Genomic DNA, 9,952 nt, shown 5'->3' with positions numbered 1-9,952 from the left:
GGCCAAAGGTTTATCTATTTTATTGACCTTTTCAAAAAACCAACTTTTTGATTTATTGATGTGTTGTATAATCCTTTTTTTTTCAATTTGATTTCGTCCTGCTCTAATTTTGGTTATTTCTTTTCTTCTTCTGGGTTTGGGATTGGAGTGTTCTTCCTTTATTAGTTGCTTGAGATGCCCCATTAAGTTGTTAATTTTCTCTTTCCATTTTCTTGAAGAAGGCTTGCAGTGCTATAAATTTCCCTCTTCATTATCGTTTTGTTCCAAAAATTTGGTAATTTCCTTCTTGATCTTATCTCTGACCCATCTATCATTCAGCATAAGGTTATTTAGTGTCTATGTTTTTGAATGAGTCTGCAGATTCCTGTTGTTACTATGTTCAACGTTTATTCCATGATAGTCTGAGAAGATGCATGGAATAATTTCTATTCTTTTAAATTTGCAGAGGTTATACTTGTGACCTAAGTTGTGGTTGATTTTGGAGTATGTTCCATGGACTGATGAGAGAAATGTGTATTCAGTTTTTTTAGGATGAAATGTTCTGTAGATGTCTGTGAAATCCAAGTGCTGAATGGTTAAGTTTAAATCTAAAATTTCTTTGCTAAGCTTCTTGTTGGAGGATCTATCCAACACTGCTAAAGGAGTATTAAAATCTCTGACTATGATGGAGCTGGGAGAAATCAAGTTGCTCATGCTTATTAAAGTATCTCTTATAAATTGTGGTGCATTCTGGTTGGGTGCATAGATATGACTAATTGAGATCTGATCGTATCAAGTATTACCCTTAACAAATATAAAGTGACCATCCTTATCCTTGCTTACTTTTGTTGGTTTAAAGCCTATTGTATCTGTGAATAAAATTGCAACACCTGCTTTTTTTTTTTTTTGCTTTCCATTTTCCTGGAATATAGATGACCATCCCTTCACTCTGAGTCTATATTTGTCTTTTATGGTAAGATGAGATTTTTGTATGCAGCAGATATCTGGTTTGAGTTTTTGTATCCAGTCAGCCAGCCTGTACCTCTTTAGAGGGCAATTTAAGCCATTCACATTGATTGAAAGTATTGATAAGCCTGGTATAATTTTGGGTATCAAAATTTTTGAAAGTCTAGTGGACACTTTAATCCTTTTGCCACTGTAGAAGTTGGAGTTTGGTCAAAATTTTCTGTGTGAGTTTACTTACATGGTGGAGGATTGCACTGGTCATTATGGAGGATAGGTTTGAGAATTTCCTGGAGAGCTGGTTTAGTTATGGCAAATTTCTTCAACATATGATTGTCATTAAAGTATTTATTTTCTCCATCATGAATGAAACTCAGTTTAGCTGGATAAAGGATCCTGGGTTGGAAGTTATTTTGTTTTAGGAGATTAAAAGTTGATGACCATCCTCTTCTAGCCTGAAAGGTTTCAGCAGAGAGATCTGCAGTCATTCTAATATTCTTCCCCTTGTAGGTTATGGTTTTCTTATGTCTAGCTGGTTTCAGAATTTTCTCTTTCATATTAACTTTAGTGAAGTTAATTATGATGTGCCTGGGAGATGTCTTGTTCATGTTGAGTTGTGCTGGGGTTCTGAAACTGTCTGCTATCTGAATTTCAGAATCTCTTGGCATGTCTGGAAAGTTCTCTTTCATAATTTCATGAAGAAGAGCCTCTGTTATTTGTGAATCAACTTCATCACCCTCAGAAATTCCTATAAGCCGAATATTAGTTTTCTTTGAATTATCCCAGAGCTCTCTGAGAGAGTGATCCATTTTTGCTCTCCATTTCTCTTCATCTTTGAGTGCCTGGGTGTGTTCAAAAGCTTTGTCTTCAGTGTCCGAGATCCTTTCTTTTGCCTGCTCCATTCTGTTACTGAGGTATATTTTTCAGATCTTTGAGGGCTGCAACCTCTTGCCTCAGTGTGTCATAATCTTTGGTCATTTTATGTTTGAAATCATTGAATTCTTGAGACAGCTTTTGAATAATTTGAAATTCTAATTTCTTACTTTCCTCCATTCTGTTAATTTTATTTGCTATGCAGATTCTGAACTCGATTTCTGACATCTCATCCATCTGTTTATGGATGGGATCTTCAATTGGGTCTGCCCCATCCTTCCTTGAGGGAGTTGATCTACTCTGGTTATTCAGATTACCAGAGTTTTTCTGCTGATTCCACCCCATGCTGAATTTGCACATTTGAAGACCATCCCAAAACCTTTTGCCAGTGGCTGTCAGTGGAGAAGAGGCTGGCTTCCTCTGGTTGCCCAGAGAGATTAGGGCATGTCTGTGTGGAAAAGCCTAAGGGATGTGAGCCTTAATATTCTAGCTGCTGCGGCTGCTACTCTTCACCTTGGGGTACTGCCTCTCCAGTGTGGTTCCCTCTCAACTGACCATCCTTTCCCAGTTCTTGGGCTGCTGGGCCTGGGGTGCCGCTTGGCTCGATCAGTTCTTGGGGTGGCCCACGAAGGTGCCCACAGCAGCGCAGAGTGCCAGCAGCTATGCGGGGAATGCAGTTGCTGAATCAGTCCTGGGGGGCAGCATGGAGCTCCAGGATCTGGGGTGCGGGGAATGCAGTGCCTTGATTAGGCCTGAGGGACAGCTCGCTGCCGCACACAGTGCCAGCAGCTGCAGCGCAGGGAAGGTGGGACTCAAGCAATTCTCCAGCTGCAGGGCCGGGACAGGGCCCTTGGTCCCATAGGCGTGGGGGGATGCTGCTTTTGGGCCTCCTCTCACTGTCTCTGCAGGTAAGGGGGCAAGGGTTGACTGGAAATTTGAAATTTAGTTCAATATTTCTGCCTGGCAAGAGGGTGTTTCGAGTCTCAGCAGGGTCCCTCTAGGGGAGTAGACCCCACTCCTGTATCTCTCACACATGGGGTGAGATAATAGGTCCTCAGTTCACCTCTCCCCTATAGGGAACTTATAGGAGCAGACAAAGAGGAAACAAAGAGAAACACACAGGTTTCTTGGGGGAGGGCATGGACACTTTTCCTTTGGGATGTATTACATACCTGTAGATTGCTTTCTAGGAGTTGCAACTTGCCTCAGCAGAGGTGTCCTGCAGATATCACTCTTCTCTCTCAGCTGGGCTCCTACTGTTCTACTTTGTTGGGTATTTTCTGTACTTTGTCCTTCCTTCTGGACGGGAGCTTCTGTTGGAAGCTGGTACCTGTGGGCCATCTTGCCCCTCCCCCTCCATAATGAATTTCTTTTAAAAATTTATTTACTTATTTTTTAAATTTTTTATAGAAATGTGGTCTAGAACCCAAGCAATCCTCCCATCTTGACCTCCCAAAGTGCTGGGATTACAGTATGAGTGATTGCAAGAGATCATGGATTTATCTCGAAAAAATCAAAGTAGTTAATTGTATATTGTAGAAAGAGCGATGATAAAGCAGCCTGTCAACTTCAAGCTCTTGACAGAGTGAAACAATGATAGTTTGATGAATGTGCCTCTCATCACTAGAGAGGCTTCTTTTGAGTAATATCTAGACTAGAAGTTATTCTCATCTTATCTAATGTCGAATTTACAAAAACTTTCAGTTTTGTGTGGCAAAAATATTTGGCAAGGGGAACTTTAGTAGAAGTATTTTATGGAGTGTATACTATAGGAGAGCTACTTCTTCTGAAATTACCACTCTCAGTATGGTCATGTGACATTCTAAAGATGGTCTCCACAATATATCTCCTCTTGTATGCAATGAAATTGACAATTCTCTCATCAGTGGATAGGGTCACATCTCCTCCCTTTGAACTGTTAACTGTTGTAACTAATACAACGTATTGTGCCACTAAATGATCCTTATGACACTTCAGAGGCAAGACCCTGAAATGCCATGCACATATACGTTGTACACTTGGGATATTCACTCTCAGAAGTCAGTCATCATGCTGTGAGGAAGCTAAGAACCTACCCGAAGGAACATGTCTAGGTGTTCCAGTCAATAGTTATACAGCCCAAATCCCATCTGGGTAACAGCCATCACCCGGCCCACTCATTCCTGATGAGCCTCAGAAGATTCTAGCTCCAATCAGTCATACCCAGTGTTCTTGCCACCCAGCTAATGGCACGTGAAGTGGTGGTAAGAGATAGGACTGTTCTCTGGTCACATGTCGTATTTGTGAGCAAATGATTTTTCTTGTTTTAAACTACTAAATTTGCAGTGGTTTGTTATTCAGCAAGTGATGACTGGAATGAATTATGAATAGAAGCAAATGTAATTTTCATGACAGAAATATCTTGATAAAGATGTTTAGTCCAGGGCGGTTCTTATGAACCTGAACTCAACATTTCTGTGCTCTCACCAAGGGAGCCAATTCATCATATAAACACTATTGTTTAATATTTGATGAATGTTGGTTTCAAAATTAAAAAGAATTATTAGCAATACATTTATACTTACAATGAGAAATATAGTTTTTGAAATGACTACTGAATATGAAAGAGTGGTTTTTTTCTTCTGAAGACCATTGAACATATTGTACTGATGACCAGGTTAAATCTTAGGCAATATTTTTTTCCTAATACTTTACATAGACAGTAAGAAAATATTGTCCCTAGGCACTAGTTTTTTCCAAAAATAAAATTTGCTAATGTAGAAATGTCAGAACAAAATGACTATTAGAAATGTCAGTTTATAATTCACTGCAGCACTAATTTAAGTATTTTAAAAATATAATTACTCATTCAAAGGAAATCTCTAGTTTCCTGCAAATGTCTTCCATGTCAAGGAAAGTGAAATTCCATTATAATGTTGTGGGTTAAAAAAGGGAAGTATTTAACATTTATATTTTAATTAAGTTAATGTCTGAGCCTTAAGTGATATTGCATGTTATTTGCTAGGAAAAATAAAAAAAAATACCTTCAGAAGAAAGAAGTGCTAATAAACTTTCCTTAAAATATTCCCAGAGTAACCAAGTATTTAAGAAATTACTCTTTAAGAATCTAAAAGACCATCCATTTCAATTTTACTAAAATGACAACTGAAAATGGCTGCAAGCTTCTAAAATGCGGCATGATAATCACAATGACACCCGAGAAGATGACTGATAGTGCTCCTGTGTGAAACACACAAGCTGGGATTCTCAAGAGATGGGGTTGGAGGGGGAGGGTGTGAGAGCACCAACTTCCTGCTCCCTGGAGAGTTGGAAGCCTTTCTCCCACATCCTGCCTTGAGAAAGTTCCCAACCTCCAAGGAAGAACCAATGGAACAGCAGGAAATTCTGGGAACTCTGAAAAAGATTAAGCCAGGCTGTGGGAAGAGAAACTAAAAGACAGGTTGTGAGAGAGGATTTGGCACAATGTACTTTTTATTTGGATGTAATGAATATAATGTGGATTTAGGTTGAAGGCTCAAGGGAAATAGTGATAGAGAGAAAATGGAATCTAAAAATGAGAGAAGAAAAACTATGGCAAGCTACTTATTTTTGTAAAAACAGCCCTTTTTATCTGAGCAATGAGTTGTTTAGGCTTTAAGAACTATTCTGTTAACAGCAATTGCAAACTGATGTTTCAATGAAACTTATACTAGGAAACTCAGTATAATTTCTAAATAGATATTTTTATGTTGAATTATGCTATTTAAATGTGACAAAATGAGTCATTTTCCATTGAAATGTAAAATGTTAGTTTGGAACATAAGAAACAATATTTTAGATGTTGCTAATTTATTCTTGGTACTGTTCTTTTTATATTGGTAAGTTCATCAGTTTGATAAAAATAGTAATGCCATTAACTTTTAGAAAATTCAATGAACTACTTTTGAAATAAGACCTATTTTTCTTAGGAATGTAACCATTGACTATATTACAATTTGCTCAAGAACCTCTTTTGTTGCCCTTCCTGCCTTTGGCCTCTGTTTTTCCACATTTCAATCCCTCCACCCCAAAATAGTCTGGCACAACCCCTCATCTTTCTGTTTGCCTCTTTCATCAGTTTTATACACTTATAATCTCAGACAACTGACCAATAGCTACACTATGGTTACGGGGGGTGGGGGGACATTGTAGGCTGTGTTGCAAAGAATTTATTTCCTCCATATTTTCTTCCGGTGTGAAGAGCAGAGTCTCTCTCTGTTAATCTTGTTAAGTTCAATTTTTAGTAATGTTTCTAATTTAAATCAAGACCGAAGTTCAGAAATACCCTTCACAGCTTAGAAAAGGAGACATATTTAAGGCACTGCAACAAATATTATAGAAGGCTTTATAGCTTTGAATGCTTTAAAACCTAACGTTCAGAGAGAGTACTCTGTGGCTGGACTCTGTTTAACTTTGCTACCAATCAATGTTTTAGCCTTAAGAAAGTCTTCCCCTGAAGAAGTGCTGAGTCTCTAAATGTCAAAACATTCTGCTTTTTGAAAGAACAGTTTCTTTTGTGTGCAAAAGGTCTTCCTCAGACTCACTCAGTGTGTTCTCCTTAGCATTAAAAAATAAACAGAAGCGACATATCCTTAAAATAACTATCTGAACTTGAGTCACCTGTGCCTCGCAGAGCTCTCTAAATGAATGAACTGTCAAACATCACACCGAGGTGGGAATTAAAACTGCTGAACTTGAGGTATTAGAGACAATATGATGCTTCTTCAGGGCCTCATGTCTGCCAGAGTTCACACAGCCACTGTGTCGCTGCGTTTCTCCCAGTGTATTAAAACATTCCCTTTGAATAACACCGGCTCCATGCTACATTACTTAACCTCTGGAAGATTTGAAGCCTCCCAACTATCATCCAATTAGAGCTGACACTCTTCTAGTTAGCTACTGTGTTTAGAAGAAAAACCAGTACAAAAGGGAATTTGAGAGAAAGACATGTTGCTTCGACTGGAGAAACGAACAGAGATTAATCATGCCTTTGTGAGACTGTGAGCATTTACTAATGGAGCATTTTAGTTCAATGCAGCGTTTACTTATTAATTGCTTAAAAGCAGTAATGTTGGTTTCCAAACTGCTGGCTTAGCTTATTGTAACAGAGATGTTTGTGCCTCCCCAACCCCCACTTCCCCCAAAGGACAGCCTTTATTAAAACTTGGTTGCAATTAAAAAGTTACTCTGATTGTTGCCTTCCTGCAAATTTCTCTTCCATGGACCCTGCAGTCACAGTGAGAAGTGACCAGAAGTGTCAAACTCCTCTTCTCTGCTGGAGCCCCCAAATAAATGCAGTAGAATACTCCCTTTCTCTGACCATGCTCTCTCTTCATCAGACTAATATTCTAGATGAGGACTTTACATGCAAATTTGGGCATTCTCAGAAGAAAACGACAAGATAACTGGGAGTTCTGCCTCATTTAGACTTTCCTTTCACTGTGGCTCATTGAGGAACTCTGCCCAAATCTGTCTCTTGGGAACTCTCCAGTCTTTCCACAGCTGTAGAGCTTGCTCTTTCTTTGTGAACCCTCATTTGTAAGGAAGACCTACAAATGACTCTGGCTCCCAGACCTCCATGGCTTGGGCTGAATTATAGTCCACGGTCACCTCTTTGCTGTTTTGGCGGCTCCACTCATAAGGGGCTCTATTTCATGAGCAAGCAGGGAGGTGGCTTCCTCAGCCCTTGTCAGTGCTTTCCTGTGGCTCTGCTAGGGTCCTTGGTTGGTGATTTTGTTGAATAAGAATATCTCTCCAAGAGAAACTTATGTATTTGCTTGCTTGTTTGTTTAGTTTGGGGCAATGTATCCAATAGAGAGGAGAGATTTCTTCACTGTGTGCTGGCTCTGCCCTGCCCTGCCTTGCCCTGCTCTGCTCTGCTCTGCCCTGCCCTTTGGGTAGGGTGACCAGACGTCCCACTTTTGGTGGGACAGTCCCGATTTTTAACAATTTGTCCCACCTCCCGTGGCATTTTAAAAAAGTCCCGATTTTTGGAAAGAATGCACTAACCAGCCAGAGAACAGTAAGGGAATATACAGTTTTCAGCTGCCATGTGGCTATTTTGCTAGGATATGAGTTTTATATTATTTTTGTTAATTTTACAATGTTAAACTGTAATAATAACAACTAATTTTTGAGAAGTGATTATCAAGAAATGCTTATCAAAGTTTGCATTGTTGTCAGCCCCCCCCCCCCCGTTAATGGTGTCCCACTTTACCAATGTTAAAATCTGGTCACCTTACCTTTGGGGATAGTAGGCCCACTTGATGGGGCTGAGACACTCCCAGATCTTTCCAGCTCTAAGATGCAGTGGCACCCCTTGGGCACAGCATTTTTAAAATGAATGTTCTCTTTATGATCCAGGGACTATCTCCTGAGTTCACTTAAATTCTTTTGATTGAAAGCCTGATGACAAAGAAAAGGAAATGTTTGCTTATTTCATCTGCTGCATTTATCTCTCTGTACTCAAAATTCCAACCTCCCCGGGTGGATTGCTGGGCACTTGTTGTCTCTTGAACATATTCAGTTTCCACCTTTATCATTTGCACTTCCTTTGCCACTAACCTATTTTCCATTTCCAAATCAATGCACAGACAGGTTCTCTCTTCCATGGAAGACCTCCCCCTCCTTCCGCCCATCCTGGCCTCATGCTCCCCAGTCCAGTCGATCAGGACTAATCATCTGTGCTGCCAGCTGGCATTCATTTAGCCTCAGTCAGCTCAGGCTGCGGTGGCAGAACACCACAGAACATGTGGCCTGAACAACAGAACTTTATTTTCTCACTGTTCCAGAGGCCCCAAACTCCACATGAAGCTTTGTCAGGGTTTGGCTTCTGAGAAAGGCTTTCTTCCTATGGCCACCTTCTCACTGTGTCCCCATGTGGCCTTTCCTCTAAGTTCGTGTAGCATGAGAGTGTGTTGAAGAGTGTGAGCACTGATTGGTGTTGCTTCTTTTTTAATTCAAAAGATTTAGGAGGTACAAGTGGGGTTTTGTCTGATGGATGTGTTGTATATGACGATGTCTGGGCTTTAGGGGTAACCCGTCAACCCAATAGTGTACGTTGTTGTGCCCTGTAGGTAAGTTTTCATCCCATACTCCTTCCCCCAACATTCTACCCTTTTGAATCTCAAATGACTATTTTTATGCTCTATGATCATGTACACTCAAAGCTTAGCTCCTACTTATAAGTGAGACCATGCAGTATTTGATTTTCCATTCCTGAGTTACTTCCTGGAGGATCGTGGCCTCCAGTTTCATCCAAGTTGCTGCAAATGGTATCTCTTTTTGTAAGGACACTAATTTTCTAGTAGAGGGGCCCAAATCTTTGTGATTTCTTTTAATCCCAATTATTTTTTTTAATGGCTTCATCTCCACATGGAGTCACACTGGGAGTATAGGCTTCCATATAAATTGGAGGGCAGGACATAAATATTTAGTCCATATACATTTCACTTTGCTTTGTATTTATAGTTAGTGTGTGTGTGTGTATAAATCTTTATTCAAGTTGTCACGGCTGCTTTCTTTCTTTTTTTTTTAACGATAGAGTATTACTCTGTTGCCCAGGCTGGACTTGATCTCCTGGACTCATTCTTTCAACCTCAGCCTCCTGAGTAGCTGGGACTACTGGGACTACAAGTGAGAACCACCATGTCTAGCATGCATAAACCTTTTATCAAAGAATTATAAGTCCTTGTGAATATGTCTTACACATTTTTGCATTTTGCCTTTTGTGGTTACTGAATTCATATCTTCTGAGTGGCCAAATATAATATTTAGGTATAAGTGATTGACAACTCTAGTATTCACTTTCTAGAATACATTATTTAATTAAAAAAATTCCCATTTTCAGAGCTGCTTTAAAATTCAAGAGGATTTTTTAGGGGTAAAAAATATCTGTATTTGAAAACCTCTCTGACAATGAGGACCATGACAGTATAAAGTAATGTGAATTTTCAGCTTAATATAGTATATTTCAAAGCTTTTTGAATTTCTAGGAAGTGCACAGCTGCTTATCTAAACTAGCAGGCCTGAAAATGTCAAGAATCTTTTCTTCTTCAAAGGAGATCTATTTCTGTTTATATCCATTATATGAGCTATTTAAAGAATTTCTTAGATAAGA

This window comes from Otolemur garnettii, unplaced genomic scaffold (genome assembly GCF_000181295.1).
Source record: "Otolemur garnettii isolate 467f Iridium unplaced genomic scaffold, OtoGar3 scaffold00100, whole genome shotgun sequence".
Lineage (NCBI taxonomy): Eukaryota > Metazoa > Chordata > Mammalia > Primates > Galagidae > Otolemur > Otolemur garnettii.
This window is presented reverse-complemented; position numbering follows the sequence as displayed.